This window comes from Corvus hawaiiensis, chromosome 4, assembly GCF_020740725.1.
Source record: "Corvus hawaiiensis isolate bCorHaw1 chromosome 4, bCorHaw1.pri.cur, whole genome shotgun sequence".
NCBI lineage: Eukaryota > Metazoa > Chordata > Aves > Passeriformes > Corvidae > Corvus > Corvus hawaiiensis.
The window spans coordinates 7,796,519-7,817,510 of NC_063216.1; positions in this window are offsets into that span (position 1 = coordinate 7,796,519).

The following is a 20,992-nucleotide window of genomic DNA, read 5'->3' on the forward strand; positions in this document are numbered from 1 at the left end:
ACAGTTTCTGGTGCTTGACGTGAGGCAAGGGGAAGGTTCAGCCCAGCAGAGGCTGTTACCCCTGGAGCCTTTTTCTTTGGCAGCAGCTGCTGCAAGTGGGCAAGGGAGCTGCGAGAGTGAAGAAGGGGACGGTCCATCTAGCTGAGGAAAGAAGAAGCTCCCCGAGGCGCAGTTTGTTGTGCTCAGTTTCAAGGCTGCCTGGAGGAGGGGGGGACTTGAAGAACGCCTTCTTTCTGGACGCCTCCTTCTGGCTGTGCTCCAGCTGCATGCACTCTGCAGCACGGAAGGTTTAGGAACGTGCTGCTGGCCAGCTTGTGTCCAGGAGTGCAAGGGCTGCGCCTTCCTTTCTGAAGCAGCCAGAGCATTCTCCGCTGCAGCTGCTTGTGAAGCAGCTCTTGGCTGGACATTTGAAATTGGCTCCCCTGAGTACATGAGCCCGGTGCCCAGCTGCTTGGTTCTTCGCCTTCTGTGCTCTGGACAGAAGTGAAGCCCAGCCATGGCTTGGAGCTTTGCCGCTCTTCAGCGTGAACACTGCACGCAGCCACAGTGTGCTGTGCAGGGATTTTCCTTCAGCTCGACGGACAAGCATTTTCTTGCTGTTTCACCGAGTGCAAACTGTCCGTGTAGCTCTCGCTCAGCGAAATGCGTTTGGAGAGGAACACTTGCTGGAGTAGCTTTTCGCTGGGCAAGACTTTCAACACAGCACCACAATTCGGGCAAGGAGCAGCAGAAAGGAAGACCATCTTTTGGTCCTGGCACCTTCTTCTGGGCGAGACGCCTATCCGCCTCTTCGCTCCCTGCAAGGCTGTAAGCTTGGCGCTGGTACTTGCAAGGGAGAAGGCAGGTGCAGAGAGCACCGCCGTCTGCCGGCGTTGTGCAGGCTGGAAAGGAAAGAGGGCTACCACTAGGATGTGCTGCAAATACAGGTTTGCACGCGTCGAGGGTAAGCTCCGGCTAAGCTCGTTGACCTCAACCTGTTCTCTGTGCGAGACTTAGCTGAGAAGCTTTCCGTTAAGATTCAGGCTACCACGCAGACCGAATGTGCTGCTACCTAGCGCTGAGAGAGAAAGTGCAGAGGCCAGGCGTGTTTGGGCAGAGGCAGCAGCCTGGAGGCTTTCGCTGCCAGCACCGTGCTCTCTGGGCGAGAAGCAGACGACTGTTCGTCTCCAGCTAAACGAAAGCGCGACCTGCTACGAAGAGCATAAGAACGAAGGCAGAGCAGCAGGCTGCTGTGCGAATCGCCCAGGCTGCAAGAGGAAGCGTGCGTGGCACTCGCTTGTTTGCGGATTCACTTTAGCAGTCGGAAGCAGAAAGTTCAACCTGCGGCTACTTGTGCTGCTACCTATTTCTCTTCCAGTATTCCCTGGAACCAATTCTGCTAGCTTCATGCTTGGCGATGCAGAGATGACAGTGGTAGATGCGGTGGAGAAGGGAAAAACAGAGTGCAGAGGACAGTTTCTGGTGCTTGACGTGAGGCAAGGGGAAGGTTCAGCCCAGCAGAGGCTGTTACCCCTGGAGCCTTTTTCTTTGGCAGCAGCTGCTGCAAGTGGGCAAGGGAGCTGCGAGAGTGAAGAAGGGGACGGTCCATCTAGCTGAGGAAAGAAGAAGCTCCCCGAGGCGCAGTTTGTTGCGCTCAGTTTCAAGGCTGCCTGGAGGAGGGGGGGACTTGAAGAACGCCTTCTTTCTGGACGCCTCCTCCTGGCTGTGCTCCAGCTGCATGCACTCTGCAGCACGGAAGGTTTAGGAACGTGCTGCTGGCCAGCTTGTGTCCAGGAGTGCAAGGGCTGCGCCTTCCTTTCTGAAGCAGCCAGAGCATTCTCCGCTGCAGCTGCTTGTGAAGCAGCTCTTGGCTGGACATTTGAAATTGGCTCCCCTGAGTACATGAGCCCGGTGCCCAGCTGCTTGGTTCTTCGCCTTCTGTGCTCTGGACAGAAGTGAAGCCCAGCCATGGCTTGGAGCTTTGCCGCTCTTCAGCGTGAACACTGCACGCAGCCACAGTGTGCTGTGCAGGGATTTTCCTTCAGCTCGACGGACAAGCATTTTCTTGCTGTTTCACCGAGTGCAAACTGTCCGTGTAGCTCTCGCTCAGCGAAATGCGTTTGGAGAGAAACACTTGCTGGAGTAGCTTTTCGCTGGGCAAGACTTTCAACACAGCACCACAATTCGGGCAAGGAGCAGCAGAAAGGAAGACCATCTTTTGGTCCTGGCACCTTCTTCTGGGCGAGACGCCTATCCGCCTCTTCGCTCCCTGCAAGGCTGTAAGCTTGGCGCTGGTACTTGCAAGGGAGAAGGCAGGTGCAGAGAGCACCGCCGTCTGCCGGCGCTGTGCAGGCTGGAAAGGAAAGAGGGCTACCACTAGGATGTGCTGCAAATACAGGTTTCCACGCGTCGAGGGTAAGCTCCGGCTAAGCTCGTTGACCTCAAACTGTTCTCTGTGCGAGACTTAGCTGAGAAGCTTTCCGTTAAGATTCAGGCTACCACGCAGACCGAATGTGCTGCTACCTAGCGCTGAGAGAGAAAGTGCAGAGGCCAGGCGTGTTTGGGCAGAGGCAGCAGCCTGGAGGCTTTCGCTGCCAGCACCGTGCTCTCTGGGCGAGAAGCAGACGACTGTTCGTCTCCAGCTAAACGAAAGCGCGACCTGCTACGAAGAGCATAAGAACGAAGGCAGAGCAGCAGGCTGCTGTGCGAATCGCCCAGGCTGCAAGAGGAAGCGTGCGTGGCACTCGCTTGTTTGCGGATTCACTTTAGCAGTCGGAAGCAGAAAGTTCAACCTGCGGCTACTTGTGCTGCTACCTATTTCTCTTCCAGTATTCCCTGGAACCAATTCTGCTAGCTTCATGCTTGGAGATGCAGAGATGACAGTGGTAGATGCGGTGGAGAAGGGAAAAACAGAGTGCAGAGGACAGTTTCTGGTGCTTGACGTGAGGCAAGGGGAAGGTTCAGCCCAGCAGAGGCTGTTACCCCTGGAGCCTTTTTCTTTGGCAGCAGCTGCTGCAAGTGGGCAAGGGAGCTGCGAGAGTGAAGAAGGGGACGGTCCATCTAGCTGAGGAAAGAAGAAGCTCCCCGAGGCGCAGTTTGTTGCGCTCAGTTTCAAGGCTGCCTGGAGGAGGGGGGACTTGAAGAACGCCTTCTTTCTGGACGCCTCCTTCTGGCTGTGCTCCAGCTGCATGCACTCTGCAGCACGGAAGGTTTAGGAACGTGCTGCTGGCCAGCTTGTGTCCAGGAGTGCAAGGGCTGCGCCTTCCTTTCTGAAGCAGCCAGAGCATTCTCAGCTGCATGTGCTTGTGAAGCAGCTCTTGGCTGGACATTTGAAATTGGCTCCCCTGAGTACATGAGCCCGGTGCCCAGCTGCTTGGTTCTTCGCCTTCTGTGCTCTGGACAGAAGTGAAGCCCAGCCATGGCTTGGAGCTTTGCCGCTCTTCAGCGTGAACACTGCACGCAGCCACAGTGTGCTGTGCAGGGATTTTCCTTCAGCTCGACGGACAAGCATTTTCTTGCTGTTTCACCGAGTGCAAACTGTCCGTGTAGCTCTCGCTCAGCGAAATGCGTTTGGAGAGAAACACTTGCTGGAGTAGCTTTTCGCTGGGCAAGACTTTCAACACAGCACCACAATTCGGGCAAGGAGCAGCAGAAAGGAAGACCATCTTTTGGTCCTGGCACCTTCTTCTGGGCGAGACGCCTATCCGCCTCTTCGCTCCCTGCAAGGCTGTAAGCTTGGCGCTGGTACTTGCAAGGGAGAAGGCAGGTGCAGAGAGCACCGCCGTCTGCCGGCGCTGTGCAGGCTGGAAAGGAAAGAGGGCTACCACTAGGATGTGCTGCAAATACAGGTTTGCACGCGTCGAGGGTAAGCTCCGGCTAAGCTCGTTGACCTCAAACTGTTCTCTGTGCGAGACTTAGCTGAGAAGCTTTCCGTTAAGATTCAGGCTACCACGCAGACCGAATGTGCTGCTACCTAGCGCTGAGAGAGAAAGTGCAGAGGCCAGGCGTGTTTGGGCAGAGGCAGCAGCCTGGAGGCTTTCGCTGCCAGCACCGTGCTCTCTGGGCGAGAAGCAGACGACTGTTCGTCTCCAGCTAAACGAAAGCGCGACCTGCTACGAAGAGCATAAGAACGAAGGCAGAGCAGCAGGCTGCTGTGCGAATCGCCCAGGCTGCAAGAGGAAGCGTGCGTGGCACTCGCTTGTTTGCGGATTCACTTTAGCAGTCGGAAGCAGAAAGTTCAACCTGCGGCTACTTGTGCTGCTACCTATTTCTCTTCCAGTATTCCCTGGAACCAATTCTGCTAGCTTCATGCTTGGCGATGCAGAGATGACAGTGGTAGATGCGGTGGAGAAGGGAAAAACAGAGTGCAGAGGACAGTTTCTGGTGCTTGACGTGAGGCAAGGGGAAGGTTCAGCCCAGCAGAGGCTGTTACCCCTGGAGCCTTTTTCTTTGGCAGCAGCTGCTGCAAGTGGGCAAGGGAGCTGCGAGAGTGAAGAAGGGGACGGTCCATCTAGCTGAGGAAAGAAGAAGCTCCCCGCGGCGCAGTTTGTTGTGCTCAGTTTCAAGGCTGCCTGGAGGAGGGGGGGACTTGAAGAACGCCTTCTTTCTGGACGCCTCCTCCTGGCTGTGCTCCAGCTGCATGCACTCTGCAGCACGGAAGGTTTAGGAACGTGCTGCTGGCCAGCTTGTGTCCAGGAGTGCAAGGGCTGCGCCTTCCTTTCTGAAGCAGCCAGAGCATTCTCAGCTGCATGTGCTTGTGAAGCAGCTCTTGGCTGGACATTTGAAATTGGCTCCCCTGAGTACATGAGCCCGGTGCCCAGCTGCTTGGTTCTTCGCCTTCTGTGCTCTGGACAGAAGTGAAGCCCAGCCATGGCTTGGAGCTTTGCCGCTCTTCAGCGTGAACACTGCACGCAGCCACAGTGTGCTGTGCAGGGATTTTCCTTCAGCTCGACGGACAAGCATTTTCTTGCTGTTTCACCGAGTGCAAACTGTCCGTGTAGCTCTCGCTCAGCGAAATGCGTTTGGAGAGAAACACTTGCTGGAGTAGCTTTTCGCTGGGCAAGACTTTCAACACAGCACCACAATTCGGGCAAGGAGCAGCAGAAAGGAAGACCATCTTTTGGTCCTGGCACGTTCTTCTGGGCGAGACGCCTATCCGCCTCTTCGCTCCCTGCAAGGCTGTAAGCTTGGCGCTGGTACTTGCAAGGGAGAAGGCAGGTGCAGAGAGCACCGCCGTCTGCCGGCGCTGTGCAGGCTGGAAAGGAAAGAGGGCTACCACTAGGATGTGCTGCAAATACAGGTTTCCACGCGTCGAGGGTAAGCTCCGGCTAAGCTCGTTGACCTCAAACTGTTCTCTGTGCGAGACTTAGCTGAGAAGCTTTCCGTTAAGATTCAGGCTACCACGCAGACCGAATGTGCTGCTACCTAGCGCTGAGAGAGAAAGTGCAGAGGCCAGGCGTGTTTGGGCAGAGGCAGCAGCCTGGAGGCTTTCGCTGCCAGCACCGTGCTCTCTGGGCGAGAAGCAGACGACTGTTCGTCTCCAGCTAAACGAAAGCGCGACCTGCTACGAAGAGCATAAGAACGAAGGCAGAGCAGCAGGCTGCTGTGCGAATCGCCCAGGCTGCAAGAGGAAGCGTGCGTGGCACTCGCTTGTTTGCGGATTCACTTTAGCAGTCGGAAGCAGAAAGTTCAACCTGCGGCTACTTGTGCTGCTACCTATTTCTCTTCCAGTATTCCCTGGAACCAATTCTGCTAGCTTCATGCTTGGCGATGCAGAGATGACAGTGGTAGATGCGGTGGAGAAGGGAAAAACAGAGTGCAGAGGACAGTTTCTGGTGCTTGACGTGAGGCAAGGGGAAGGTTCAGCCCAGCAGAGGCTGTTACCCCTGGAGCCTTTTTCTTTGGCAGCAGCTGCTGCAAGTGGGCAAGGGAGCTGCGAGAGTGAAGAAGGGGACGGTCCATCTAGCTGAGGAAAGAAGAAGCTCCCCGCGGCGCAGTTTGTTGTGCTCAGTTTCAAGGCTGCCTGGAGGAGGGGGGGACTTGAAGAACGCCTTCTTTCTGGACGCCTCCTCCTGGCTGTGCTCCAGCTGCATGCACTCTGCAGCACGGAAGGTTTAGGAACGTGCTGCTGGCCAGCTTGTGTCCAGGAGTGCAAGGGCTGCGCCTTCCTTTCTGAAGCAGCCAGAGCATTCTCAGCTGCATGTGCTTGTGAAGCAGCTCTTGGCTGGACATTTGAAATTGGCTCCCCTGAGTACATGAGCCCGGTGCCCAGCTGCTTGGTTCTTCGCCTTCTGTGCTCTGGACAGAAGTGAAGCCCAGCCATGGCTTGGAGCTTTGCCGCTCTTCAGCGTGAACACTGCACGCAGCCACAGTGTGCTGTGCAGGGATTTTCCTTCAGCTCGACGGACAAGCATTTTCTTGCTGTTTCACCGAGTGCAAACTGTCCGTGTAGCTCTCGCTCAGCGAAATGCGTTTGGAGAGAAACACTTGCTGGAGTAGCTTTTCGCTGGGCAAGACTTTCAACACAGCACCACAATTCGGGCAAGGAGCAGGAGAAAGGAAGACCATCTTTTGGTCCTGGCACCTTCTTCTGGGCGAGACGCCTATCCGCCTCTTCGCTCCCTGCAAGGCTGTAAGCTTGGCGCTGGTACTTGCAAGGGAGAAGGCAGGTGCAGAGAGCACCGCCGTCTGCCGGCGCTGTGCAGGCTGGAAAGGAAAGAGGGCTACCACTAGGATGTGCTGCAAATAAAGGTTTCCACGCGTCGAGGGTAAGCTCCGGCTAAGCTCGTTGACCTACAACTGTTCTCTTTGCGAGACGTAGCTGAGAAGCTTTCCGTTAAGATTCAGGCTACCACGCAGACCGAATGTGCTGCTACCTAGCGCTGAGAGAGAAAGTGCAGAGGCCAGGCGTGTTTGGGCAGAGGCAGCAGCCTGGAGGCTTTCGCTGCCAGCACCGTGCTCTCTGGGCGAGAAGCAGACGACTGTTCGTCTCCAGCTAAACGAAAGCGCGACCTGCTACGAAGAGCATAAGAACGAAGGCAGAGCAGCAGGCTGCTGTGCGAATCGCCCAGGCTGCAAGAGGAAGCGTGCGTGGCACTCGCTTGTTTGCGGATTCACTTTAGCAGTCGGAAGCAGAAAGTTCAACCTGCGGCTACTTGTGCTGCTACCTATTTCTCTTCCAGTATTCCCTGGAACCAATTCTGCTAGCTTCATGCTTGGCGATGCAGAGATGACAGTGGTAGATGCGGTGGAGAAGGGAAAAACAGAGTGCAGAGGACAGTTTCTGGTGCTTGACGTGAGGCAAGGGGAAGGTTCAGCCCAGCAGAGGCTGTTACCCCTGGAGCCTTTTTCTTTGGCAGCAGCTGCTGCAAGTGGGCAAGGGAGCTGCGAGAGTGAAGAAGGGGACGGTCCATCTAGCTGAGGAAAGAAGAAGCTCCCCGCGGCGCAGTTTGTTGTGCTCAGTTTCAAGGCTGCCTGGAGGAGGGGGGGACTTGAAGAACGCCTTCTTTCTGGACGCCTCCTCCTGGCTGTGCTCCAGCTGCATGCACTCTGCAGCACGGAAGGTTTAGGAACCTGCTGCTGGCCAGCTTGTGTCCAGGAGTGCAAGGGCTGCGCCTTCCTTTCTGAAGCAGCCAGAGCATTCTCAGCTGCATGTGCTTGTGAAGCAGCTCTTGGCTGGACATTTGAAATTGGCTCCCCTGAGTACATGAGCCCGGTGCCCAGCTGCTTGGTTCTTCGCCTTCTGTGCTCTGGACAGAAGTGAAGCCCAGCCATGGCTTGGAGCTTTGCCGCTCTTCAGCGTGAACACTGCACGCAGCCACAGTGTGCTGTGCAGGGATTTTCCTTCAGCTCGACGGACAAGCATTTTCTTGCTGTTTCACCGAGTGCAAACTGTCCGTGTAGCTCTCGCTCAGCGAAATGCGTTTGGAGAGAAACACTTGCTGGAGTAGCTTTTCGCTGGGCAAGACTTTCAACACAGCACCACAATTCGGGCAAGGAGCAGGAGAAAGGAAGACCATCTTTTCGTCCTGGCACGTTCTTCTGGGCGAGACGCCTATCCGCCTCTTCGCTCCCTGCAAGGCTGTAAGCTTGGCGCTGGTACTTGCAAGGGAGAAGGCAGGTGCAGAGAGCACCGCCGTCTGCCGGCGCTGTGCAGGCTGGAAAGGAAAGAGGGCTACCACTAGGATGTGCTGCAAATAAAGGTTTCCACGCGTCGAGGGTAAGCTCCGGCTAAGCTCGTTGACCTACAACTGTTCTCTTTGCGAGACGTAGCTGAGAAGCTTTCCGTTAAGATTCAGGCTACCACGCAGACCGAATGTGCTGCTACCTAGCGCTGAGAGAGAAAGTGCAGAGGCCAGGCGTGTTTGGGCAGAGGCAGCAGCCTGGAGGCTTTCGCTGCCAGCACCGTGCTCTCTGGGCGAGAAGCAGACGACTGTTCGTCTCCAGCTAAACGAAAGCGCGACCTGCTACGAAGAGCATAAGAACGAAGGCAGAGCAGCAGGCTGCTGTGCGAATCGCCCAGGCTGCAAGAGGAAGCGTGCGTGGCACTCGCTTGTTTGCGGATTCACTTTAGCAGTCGGAAGCAGAAAGTTCAACCTGCGGCTACTTGTGCTGCTACCTATTTCTCTTCCAGTATTCCCTGGAACCAATTCTGCTAGCTTCATGCTTGGCGATGCAGAGATGACAGTGGTAGATGCGGTGGAGAAGGGAAAAACAGAGTGCAGAGGACAGTTTCTGGTGCTTGACGTGAGGCAAGGGGAAGGTTCAGCCCAGCAGAGGCTGTTACCCCTGGAGCCTTTTTCTTTGGCAGCAGCTGCTGCAAGTGGGCAAGGGAGCTGCGAGAGTGAAGAAGGGGACGGTCCATCTAGCTGAGGAAAGAAGAAGCTCCCCGAGGCGCAGTTTGTTGTGCTCAGTTTCAAGGCTGCCTGGAGGAGGGGGGGACTTGAAGAACGCCTTCTTTCTGGACGCCTCCTTCTGGCTGTGCTCCAGCTGCATGCACTCTGCAGCACGGAAGGTTTAGGAACCTGCTGCTGGCCAGCTTGTGTCCAGGAGTGCAAGGGCTGCGCCTTCCTTTCTGAAGCAGCCAGAGCATTCTCCGCTGCAGCTGCTTGTGAAGCAGCTCTTGGCTGGACATTTGAAATTGGCTCCCCTGAGTACATGAGCCCGGTGCCCAGCTGCTTGGTTCTTCGCCTTCTGTGCTCTGGACAGAAGTGAAGCCCAGCCATGGCTTGGAGCTTTGCCGCTCTTCAGCGGGAACACTGCACGCAGCCACAGTGTGCTGTGCAGGGATTTTCCTTCAGCTCGACGGACAAGCATTTTCTTGCTGTTTCACCGAGTGCAAACTGTCCGTGTAGCTCTCGCTCAGCGAAATGCGTTTGGAGAGGAACACTTGCTGGAGTAGCTTTTCGCTGGGCAAGACTTTCAACACAGCACCACAATTCGGGCAAGGAGCAGCAGAAAGGAAGACCATCTTTTGGTCCTGGCACCTTCTTCTGGGCGAGACGCCTATCCGCCTCTTCGCTCCCTGCAAGGCTGTAAGCTTGGCGCTGGTACTTGCAAGTGAGAAGGCAGGTGCAGAGAGCACCGCCGTCTGCCGGCGTTGTGCAGGCTGGAAAGGAAAGAGGGCTACCACTAGGATGTGCTGCAAATACAGGTTTGCACGCGTCGAGGGTAAGCTCCGGCTAAGCTCGTTGACCTCAAACTGTTCTCTGTGCGAGACTTAGCTGAGAAGCTTTCCGTTAAGATTCAGGCTACCACGCAGACCGAATGTGCTGCTACCTAGCGCTGAGAGAGAAAGTGCAGAGGCCAGGCGTGTTTGGGCAGAGGCAGCAGCCTGGAGGCTTTCGCTGCCAGCACCGTGCTCTCTGGGCGAGAAGCAGACGACTGTTCGTCTCCAGCTAAACGAAAGCGCGACCTGCTACGAAGAGCATAAGAACGAAGGCAGAGCAGCAGGCTGCTGTGCGAATCGCCCAGGCTGCAAGAGGAAGCGTGCGTGGCACTCGCTTGTTTGCGGATTCACTTTAGCAGTCGGAAGCAGAAAGTTCAACCTGCGGCTACTTGTGCTGCTACCTATTTCTCTTCCAGTATTCCCTGGAACCAATTCTGCTAGCTTCATGCTTGGAGATGCAGAGATGACAGTGGTAGATGCGGTGGAGAAGGGAAAAACAGAGTGCAGAGGACAGTTTCTGGTGCTTGACGTGAGGCAAGGGGAAGGTTCAGCCCAGCAGAGGCTGTTACCCCTGGAGCCTTTTTCTTTGGCAGCAGCTGCTGCAAGTGGGCAAGGGAGCTGCGAGAGTGAAGAAGGGGACGGTCCATCTAGCTGAGGAAAGAAGAAGCTCCCCGAGGCGCAGTTTGTTGCGCTCAGTTTCAAGGCTGCCTGGAGGAGGGGGGGACTTGAAGAACGCCTTCTTTCTGGACGCCTCCTCCTGGCTGTGCTCCAGCTGCATGCACTCTGCAGCACGGAAGGTTTAGGAACGTGCTGCTGGCCAGCTTGTGTCCAGGAGTGCAAGGGCTGCGCCTTCCTTTCTGAAGCAGCCAGAGCATTCTCAGCTGCATGTGCTTGTGAAGCAGCTCTTGGCTGGACATTTGAAATTGGCTCCCCTGAGTACATGAGCCCGGTGCCCAGCTGCTTGGTTCTTCGCCTTCTGTGCTCTGGACAGAAGTGAAGCCCAGCCATGGCTTGGAGCTTTGCCGCTCTTCAGCGTGAACACTGCACGCAGCCACAGTGTGCTGTGCAGGGATTTTCCTTCAGCTCGACGGACAAGCATTTTCTTGCTGTTTCACCGAGTGCAAACTGTCCGTGTAGCTCTCGCTCAGCGAAATGCGTTTGGAGAGAAACACTTGCTGGAGTAGCTTTTCGCTGGGCAAGACTTTCAACACAGCACCACAATTCGGGCAAGGAGCAGCAGAAAGGAAGACCATCTTTTGGTCCTGGCACGTTCTTCTGGGCGAGACGCCTATCCGCCTCTTCGCTCCCTGCAAGGCTGTAAGCTTGGCGCTGGTACTTGCAAGGGAGAAGGCAGGTGCAGAGAGCACCGCCGTCGAAGGCAGGTGCAGAGAGCACCGCCGTCTGCCGCGTTGTGCAGGCTGGAAAGGAAAGAGGGCTACACTAGGATGTGCTGCAAATACAGGTTTCCACGCGTCGAGGGTAAGCTCCGGCTAAGCTCGTTGACCTCAAACTGTTCTCTGTGCGAGACTTAGCTGAGAAGCTTTCCGTTAAGATTCAGGCTACCACGCAGACCGAATGTGCTGCTACCTAGCGCTGAGAGAGAAAGTGCAGAGGCCAGGCGTGTTTGGGCAGAGGCAGCAGCCTGGAGGCTTTCGCTGCCAGCACCGTGCTCTCTGGGCGAGAAGCAGACGACTGTTCGTCTCCAGCTAAACGAAAGCGCGACCTGCTACGAAGAGCATAAGAACGAAGGCAGAGCAGCAGGCTGCTGTGCGAATCGCCCAGGCTGCAAGAGGAAGCGTGCGTGGCACTCGCTTGTTTGCGGATTCACTTAGCAGTCGGAAGCAGAAAGTTCAACCTGCGGCTACTTGTGCTGCTACCTATTTCTCTTCCAGTATTCCCTGGAACCAATTCTGCTAGCTTCATGCTTGGCGATGCAGAGATGACAGTGGTAGATGCGGTGGAGAAGGGAAAAACAGAGTGCAGAGGACAGTTTCTGGTGCTTGACGTGAGGCAAGGGGAAGGTTCAGCCCAGCAGAGGCTGTTACCCCTGGAGCCTTTTTCTTTGGCAGCAGCTGCTGCAAGTGGGCAAGGGAGCTGCGAGAGTGAAGAAGGGGACGGTCCATCTAGCTGAGGAAAGAAGAAGCTCCCCGAGGCGCAGTTTGTTGTGCTCAGGTTTCAAGGCTGCCTGGAGGAGGGGGGGGACTTGAAGAACGCCTTCTTTCTGGACGCCTCCTTCTGGCTGTGCTCCAGCTGCATGCACTCTGCAGCACGGAAGGTTTAGGAACGTGCTGCTGGCCAGCTTGTGTCCAGGAGTTGCAAGGGCTGCGCCTTCCTTTCTGAAGCAGCCAGAGCATTCTCCGCTGCAGCTGCTTGTGAAGCAGCTCTTGGCTGGACATTTGAAATTGGCTCCCCTGAGTACATGAGCCCGGTGCCCAGCTGCTTGGTTCTTCGCCTTCTGTGCTCTGGACAGAAGTGAAGCCCAGCCATGGCTTGGAGCTTTGCCGCTCTTCAGCGTGAACACTGCACGCAGCCACAGTGTGCTGTGCAGGGATTTTCCTTCAGCTCGACGGACAAGCATTTTCTTGCTGTTTCACCGAGTGCAAACTGTCCGTGTAGCTCTCGCTCAGCGAAATGCGTTTGGAGAGGAACACTTGCTGGAGTAGCTTTTCGCTGGGCAAGACTTTCAACACAGCACCACAATTCGGGCAAGGAGCAGCAGAAAGGAAGACCATCTTTTGGTCCTGGCACCTTCTTCTGGGCGAGACGCCTATCCGCCTCTTCGCTCCCTGCAAGGCTGTAAGCTTGGCGCTGGTACTTGCAAGTGAGAAGGCAGGTGCAGAGAGCACCGCCGTCTGCCGGGCGTTGTGCAGGCTGGAAAGGAAGAGGGCTACCACTAGGATGTGCTGCAAATACAGGTTTGCACGCGTCGAGGGTAAGCTCCGGCTAAGCTCGTTGACCTCAAACTGTTCTCTGTGCGAGACTTAGCTGAGAAGCTTTCCGTTAAGATTCAGGCTACCACGCAGACCGAATGTGCTGCTACCTAGCGCTGAGAGAGAAAGTGCAGAGGCCAGGCGTGTTTGGGCAGATGGCAGCAGCCTGGAGGCTTTCGCTGCCAGCACCGTGCTCTCTGGGCGAGAAGCAACGACTGTTCGTCTCCAGCTAAAACGAAAGCGCGACCTGCTACGAAGAGCATAAGAACGAAGGCAGAGCAGCAGGCTGCTGTGCGAATCGCCCAGGCTGCAAGAGGAAGCGTGCGTGGCACTCGCTTGTTTGCGGATTCACTTTAGCAGTCGGAAGCAGAAAGTTCAACCTGCGGCTACTTGTGCTGCTACCTATTTCTCTTCCAGTATTCCCTGGAACCAATTCTGCTAGCTCATGCTTGGCGATGCAGAGATGACAGTGGTAGATGCGGTGGAGAAGGGAAAAACAGAGTGCAGAGGACAGTTTCTGGTGCTTGACGTGAGGCAAGGGGAAGGGTTCAGCCCAGCAGAGGCTGTTACCCCTGGAGCCTTTTTCTTTGGCAGCAGCTGCTGCAAGTGGGCAAGGAGCTGCGAGAGTGAAGAAGAGGACGGTCCATCTAGCTGAGGAAAGAAGAAGCTCCCCGAGGCGCAGTTTGTTGTGCTCAGTTTCAAGGCTGCCTGGAGGAGGGGGGGACTTGAAGAACGCTTTCTTTCTGGACGCCTCCTCCTGGCTGTGCTCCAGCTGCATGCACTCTGCAGCACGGAAGGTTTAGGAACCTGCTGCTGGCCAGCTTGTGTCCAGGGAGTGCAAGGGCTGCGCCTTCCTTTCTGAAGCAGCCAGAGCATTCTCAGCTGCATGTGCTTGTGAAGCAGCTCTTGGCTGGACATTTGAAATTGGCTCCCCTGAGTACATGAGCCCGGTGCCCAGCTGCTTGGTTCTTCGCCTTCTGTGCTCTGGACCAGAAGTGAAGCCCAGCCATGGCTTGGAGCTTTGCCGCTCTTCAGCGTGAACACTGCACGCAGCCACAGTGTGCTGTGCAGGGATTTTCCTTCAGCTCGACGGACAAGCATTTTCTTGCTGTTTCACCGAGTGCAAACTGTCCGTGTAGCTCTCGCTCAGCGAAATGCGTTTGGAGAGAAACACTTGCTGGAGTAGCTTTTCGCTGGGCAAGACTTTCAACACAGCACCACAATTCGGGCAAGGAGCAGGAGAAAGGAAGACCATCTTTTGGTCCTGGCACCTTCTTCTGGGCGAGACGCCTATCCGCCTCTTCGCTCCCTGCAAGGCTGTAAGCTTGGCGCTGGTACTTGCAAGGGAGAAGGCAGGTGCAGAGAGCACCGCCGTCTGCCGGCGCTGTGCAGGCTGGAAAGGAAAGAGGGCTACCACTAGGATGTGCTGCAAATACAGGTTTGCACGCGTCGAGGGTAAGCTCCGGCTAAGCTCGTTGACCTCAAACTGTTCTCTGGTGCGAGGACTTAGCTGAGAAGCTTTCCGTTAAGATTCAGGCTACCACGCAGACCGAATGTGCTGCTACCTAGCGCTGAGAGAGAAAGTGCAGAGGCCAGGCGTGTTTGGGCAGAGGCAGCAGCCTGGAGGCTTTCGCTGCCAGCACCGTGCTCTCTGGGCGAGAAGCAGACGACTGTTCGTCTCCAGCTAAACGAAAGCGCGACCTGCTACGAAGAGCATAAGAACGAAGGCAGAGCAGCAGGCTGCTGTGCGAATCGCCCAGGCTGCAAGAGGAAGCGTGCGTGGCACTCGCTTGTTTGCGGATTCACTTTAGCAGTCGGGAAGCAGAAAGTTCAACCTGCGGCTACTTGTGCTGCTATCCTATTTCTCTTCCAGTATTCCCTGGAACCAATTCTGCTAGCTTCATGCTTGGCGATGCAGAGATGACAGTGGTAGATGCGGTGGAGAAGGGAAAAACAGAGTGCAGAGGACCAGTTTCTGGTGCTTGACGTGAGGCAAGGGGAAGGTTCAGCCCAGCAGAGGCTGTTACCCCTGGAGCCTTTTTCTTTGGCAGCAGCTGCTGCAAGTGGGCAAGGGAGCTGCGAGAGTGAAGAAGGGGACGGTCCATCTAGCTGAGGAAAGAAGAAGCTCCCCGAGGCGCAGTTTGTTGTGCTCAGTTTCAAGGCTGCCTGGAGGAGGGGGGGACTTGAAGAACGCCTTCTTTCTGGACGCCTCCTTCTGGCTGTGCTCCAGCTGCATGCACTCTGCAGCACGGAAGGTTTAGGAACCTGCTGCTGGCCAGCTTGTGTCCAGGAGTGCAAGGGCTGCGCCTTCCTTTCTGAAGCAGCCAGAGCATTCTCCGCTGCAGCTGCTTGTGAAGCAGCTCTTGGCTGGACATTTGAAATTGGCTCCCCTGAGTACATGAGCCCGGTGCCCAGCTGCTTGGTTCTTCGCCTTCTGTGCTGCTGGACAGAAGTGAAGCCCAGCCATGGCTTGGAGCTTTGCCGCTCTTCAGCGTGAACACTGCACGCAGCCACAGTGTGCTGTGCAGGGATTTTCCTTCAGCTCGACGGACAAGCATTTTCTTGCTGTTTCACCGAGTGCAAACTGTCCGTGTAGCTCTCGCTCAGCGAAATGCGTTTGGAGAGGAACACTTGCTGGAGTAGCTTTTCGCTGGGCAAGACTTTCAACACAGCACCACAATTCGGGCAAGGAGCAGCAGAAAGGAAGACCATCTTTTGGTCCTGGCACCTTCTTCTGGGCGAGACGCCTATCCGCCTCTTCGCTCCCTGCAAGGCTGTAAGCTTGGCGCTTGGTACTTGCAAGTGAGAAGGCAGGTGCAGAGAGCACCGCCGTCTGCCGGCGTTGTGCAGGCTGGAAAGGAAAGAGGGCTACCACTAGGATGTGCTGCAAATACAGGTTTGCACGCGTCGAGGGTAAGCTCCGGCTAAGCTCGTTGACCTCAAACTGTTCTCTGTGCGAGACTTAGCTGAGAAGCTTTCCGTTAAGATTCAGGCTACCACGCAGACCGAATGTGCTGCTACCTAGCGCTGAGAGAGAAAGTGCAGAGGCCAGGCGTGTTTGGGCAGAGGCAGCAGCCTGGAGGCTTCGCTGCCAGCACCGTGCTCTCTGGGCGAGAAGCAGACGACTGTTCGTCTCCAGCTAAACGAAAGCGCGACCTGCTACGAAGAGCATAAGAACGAAGGCAGAGCAGCAGGCTGCTGTGCGAATCGCCCAGGCTGCAAGAGGAAGCGTGCGTGGCACTCGCTTGTTTGCGGATTCACTTTAGCAGTCGGAAGCAGAAAGTTCAACCTGCGGCTACTTGTGCTGCTACCTATTCTCTTCCAGTATTCCCTGGAACCAATTCTGCTAGCTTCATGCTTGGAGATGCAGAGATGACAGTGGTAGATGCGGTGGAGAAGGGAAAAACAGAGTGCAGAGGACAGTTTCTGGTGCTTGACGTTGAGGCAAGGGAAGGTTCAGCCAGCAGAGGCTGTTACCCCTGGAGCCTTTTTCTTGGCAGCAGCTGCTGCAAGTGGGCAAGGGAGCTGCGAGAGTGAAGAAGGGGGACGGGTCCATCTAGCTGAGGAAAGAAGAAGCTCCCCGAGGCGCAGTTTGTTGCGCTCAGTTTCAAGGCTGCCTGGAGGAGGGGGGGGACTTGAAGAACGCCTTCTTTCTGGACGCCTCCTCCTGGCTGTGGCTCCAGCTGCATGCACTCTGCAGCACGGAAGGTTTTAGGAACGTGCTGCTGCCAGCTTGTGTCCAGGAGTGCAAGGGGCTGCGCCTTCCTTTCTGAAGCAGCCAGAGCATTCTCAGCTGCATGTGCTTGTGAAGCAGCTCTTGGCTGGACATTTGAAATTGGCTCCCCTGAGTACATGAGGCCCGGTGCCCAGCTGCTTGGTTCTTCGCCTTCTGTGCTCTGGACAGAAGTGAAGCCCAGCCATGGCTTGGAGCTTTGCCGCTCTTCAGCGTGAACACTGCACGCAGCCACAGTGTGCTGTGCAGGGATTTTCCTTCAGCTCGACGGACAAGCATTTTCTTGCTGTTTCACCGAGTGCAAACTGTCCGTGTAGCTCTCGCTCAGCGAAATGCGTTTGGAGAGAAACACTTGCTGGAGTAGCTTTTCGCTGGGCAAGACTTTCAACACAGCACCACAATTCGGGCAAGGAGCAGCAGAAAGGAAGACCATCTTTTGGTCCTGGCACCTTCTTCTGGGGCGAGACGCCTATCCGCCTCTTCGCTCCCTGCAAGGCTGTAAGCTTGGGCGCTGGTACTTGCAAGGGAGAAGGCAGGTGGCAGAGAGCACCGCCGTCTGCCGGCGTTGTGCAGGCTGGAAAGGAAAGAGGGCTACCACTAGGATGTGCTGCAAATACAGGTTTGCACGCGTCGGAGGGTAAGCTCCGGCTAAGCTCGTTGACCTCAAACTGTTCTCTGTGCGAGACTTAGCTGAGAAGCTTTCCGTTAAGATTCAGGCTACCACGCAGACCGAATGTGCTGCTACCTAGGCGCTGAGAGAGAAAGTGCAGAGGCCAGGCGTGTTGTGGGCAGAGGGCAGCAGCCTGGAGGCTTTCGCTGCAGCACCGTGCCTCTCTGGGCGAGAAGCAGACGACTGTTCGTCTCCAGCTAAACGAAAGCGCGACCTGCTACGAAGAGCATAAGAACGAAGGCAGAGCAGCAGGCTGCTGTGCGAAATCGCCCAGGCTGCAAGGAGGAAGCGTGCGTGGCACTCGCTTGTTTGCGGATTCACTTTAGCAGTCGGAAGCAGAAAGTTCAACCTGCGGCTACTTGTGCTGCTACCTATTTCTCTTCCAGTATTCCCTGGAACCAATTCTGCTAGCTTCATGCTTGGCGATGCAGAGATGACAGTGGTAGATGCGGTGGAGAAGGGAAAAACAGAGTGCAGAGGACAGTTTCTGGTGCTTGACGTGAGGCAAGGGGGAAGGTTCAGCCCAGCAGAGGCTGTTACCCCTGGAGCCTTTTTCTTTGGCAGCAGCTGCTGCAAGTGGGCAAGGGAGCTGCGAGAGTGAAGAAGGGGACGGTCCATCTAGCTGAGGAAAGAAGAAGCTCCCCGAGGCGCAGTTTGTTGTGCTCAGTTTCAAGGCTGCCTGGAGGAGGGGGGGGACTTGAAGAACGCCTTCTTTCTGGACGCCTCCTTCTGGCTGTGCTCCAGCTGCATGCACTCTGCAGCACGGAAGGTTTAGGAACGTGCTGCTGGGCCAGCTTGTGTCCAGGAGTGCAAGGGCTGCGCCTTCCTTTCTGAAGCAGCCAGAGCATTCTCCGCTGCAGCTGCTTGTGAAGCAGCTCTTGGCTGGACATTTGAAATTGGCTCCCCTGAGTACATGAGCCCGGTGCCCAGCTGCTTGGTTCTTCGCCTTCTGTGCTACTGGACAGAAGTGAAGCCCAGCCTGGCTTGGAGCTTTGCCGCTCTTCAGCGTGAACACTGCACGCAGCCACAGTGTGCTGTGCAGGGATTTTCCTTCAGCTCGACGGACAAGCATTTTCTTGCTGTTTCACCGAGTGCAAACTGTCCCGTGGTAGCTCTCGGCTCAAGCGAAATGCTTGTGGAGAGGAACACTTGCTGAGTAGCTTTTCGCTGGGCAAGACTTTCAACACAGCACCACAATTCGGGCAAGGAGCAGCAGAAAGGAAGACCATCTTTTGGTCCTGGCACCTTCTTCTGGGCGAGACGCCTATCCGCCTCTTCGCTCCCTGCAAGGCTGTAAGCTTGGCGCTGGTACTTGCAAGTGAGAAGGCAGGTGCAGAGTAGCACCGCCGTGTCTGCCGGCGTTGTGCAGGCTGGAAAGGAAGAGGGCTACCCACTAGGATGTGCTGCAAATACAGGTTTGCACGCGTCGAGGGTAAGCTCCGGCTAAGCTCGTTGACCTCAAACTGTTCTCTGTGCGAGACTTAGCTGAGAAGCTTTCCTTAAGATTCAGGCTACCACGCAGACCGAATGTGCTGCTACCTAGCGCTGAGAGAGAAAGTGCAGAGGCCAGGCGTGTTTGGGCAGAGGCAGCAGCCTGGAGGCTTTCGCTGCCAGCAACCGTGCTCTCTGGGCGAGAAGCAGACGACTGTTCGTCTCCAGCTAAACGAAAGCGCGACCTGCTACGAAGAGCATAAGAACGAAGGCAGAGCAGCAGGCTGCAGGTGCGAATCGCCCAGGCTGCAAGAGGAAGCGTGCGTGGCACTCGCTTGTTTGCGGATTCACTTTAGCAGTCGGAAGCAGAAAGTTCAACCTGCGGCTACTTGTGCTGCTACCTATTTCTCTTCCAGTAGTTCCCTGGAACAATTCTGCTAGCTTCATGCTTGGCGATGCAGAGATGACAGTGGTAGATGCGGTGGAGAAGGGGAAAAACAGAGTGCAGAGGGACAGTTTCTGGTGCTTGACGTGAGGCAAGGGGAAGGTTCAGCCCAGCAGAGGCTGTTACCCCTGGAGCCTTTTTCTTTGGCAGCAGCTGCTGCAAGTGGGCAAGGGAGCTGCGAGAGTGAAGAAGAGGACGGTCCATCTAGCTGAGGAAAGAAGAAGCTCCCCGAGGCGCAGTTTGTTGTGCTCAGTTTCAAGGCTGCCTGGAGGAGGGGGGGACTTGAAGAACGCTTTCTTTCTGGACGCCTCCTCCTGGCTGTGCTCCAGCTGCATGCACTCTGCAGCACGGAAGGTTTAGGAACCTGCTGCTGGCCAGCTTGTGTCCAGGAGTGCAAGGGCTGCGCCTTCCTTTCTGAAGCAGCCAGAGCATTCTCAGCTGCATGTGCTTGTGAAGCAGCTCTTGGCTGGACATTTGAAATTGGCTCCCCTGAGTACATGAGCCCGGTGCCCAGCTGCTTGGTTCTTCGCCTTCTGTGCTCTGACAGAAGTGAAGCCCAGCCATGGCTTGGAGCTTTGCCGCTCTTCAGCGTGAACACTGCACGCAGCCACAGTGTGCTGTGCAGGGATTTTCCTTCAGCTCGACGGACAAGCATTTTCTTGCTGTTTCACCGAGTGCAAACTGTCCGTGTAGCTCTCGCTCATGCGAAATGCGTTTGGAGAGAAACACTTGCTGGAGTAGCTTTTCGCTGGGGCAAGACTTTCAAACACAGCACCACAATTCGGGCAAGGAGCAGCAGAAAGGAAGACCCATCTTTTGGTCCTGGCACCTTCTTCTGGGCGAGACGCCTATCCGCCTCTTCGCTCCCTGCAAGGCTGTAAGCTTGGCGCTGGTACTTGCAAGTGAGAAGGCAGGTGCAGAGAGCACCGCCGTCTGCCGGCGCTGTGCAGGCTGGAAAGGAAAGAGGGGCTACCACTAGGATGTGCTGCAAATACAGGTTCCACGCGTCGAGGGTAAGCTCCGCGTAAGCTCGTTCACCTACAACTGTTCTCTGTGCGAGACTTAGCTGAGAAGCTTTCCGTTAAGATTCAGGCTACCACGCAGACCGAATGTGCTGCTACCTAGCGCTGAGAGAGAAAGTGCAGAGGCCAGGCGTGTTTGGGGCAGAGGCAGCAGCCTGGAGGCTTTCGCTGCCAGCACCGTGCTCTCTGGGCGAGAAGCAGACGACTGTTCGTCTCCAGCTAAACGAAAGCGCGACCTGCTACGAAGAGCATAAGAACGAAGGCAGAGCAGCAGGCTGCTGTGCGAATCGCCCAGGCTGCAAGAGGAAGCGTGCGTGGCACTCGCTTGTTTGCGGATTCACTTTAGCAGTCGGAAGCAGAAAGTTCAACCTGCGGCTAACTTGTGCTGCTACCTATTTCTCTTCCAGTATTCCCTGGAACCAATTCTGCTAGCTTCATGCTTGGCGATGCAGAGATGACAGTGGTAGATGCGGTGGAGAAGGGAAAAACAGAGTGCAGAGGACAGTTTCTGGTGCTTGACGTGAGGCAAGGGGAAGGTTCAGCCCAGCAGAGGGCTGTTACCCCTGGAGCCTTTTTTCTTTGGCAGCAGCTGCTGCAAGTGGGCAAGGGGAGCTGCGAGAGTGAAGAAGGGGACGGTCCATCTAGCTGAGGAAAGAAGAAGCTCCCCGAGGCGCAGTTTGTTGTGCTCAGTTTCAAGGCTGCCTGGAGGAGGGGGGGACTTGAAGAACGCCTTCTTTCTGGACGCCTCCTTCTGGCTGTGCTCCAGCTGCATGCACTCTGCAGCACGGAAGGTTTAGGAACGTGCTGCTGGCCAGCTTGTGTCCAGGAGTGCAAGGGCTGCGCCCTTCCTTTCTGAAGCAGAACAGCCAGAGCATTCTCAGCTGCATGTGCTTGTGAAGCAGCTCTTGGCTGGACATTTGAAATTGGCTCCCCTGAGTACATGAGCCCGGTGCCCAGCTGCTTGGTTCTTCGCCTTCTGTGCTCTGGGACAGAAGTGAAGCCCAGCCATGGCTTGGAGCTTTGCGCTCTTCAGCGTGAACACTGCACGCAGCCACAGTGTGCTGTGCAGGGATTTTCCTTCAGCTCGACGGACAAGCAATTTTCTTGCTGTTTCA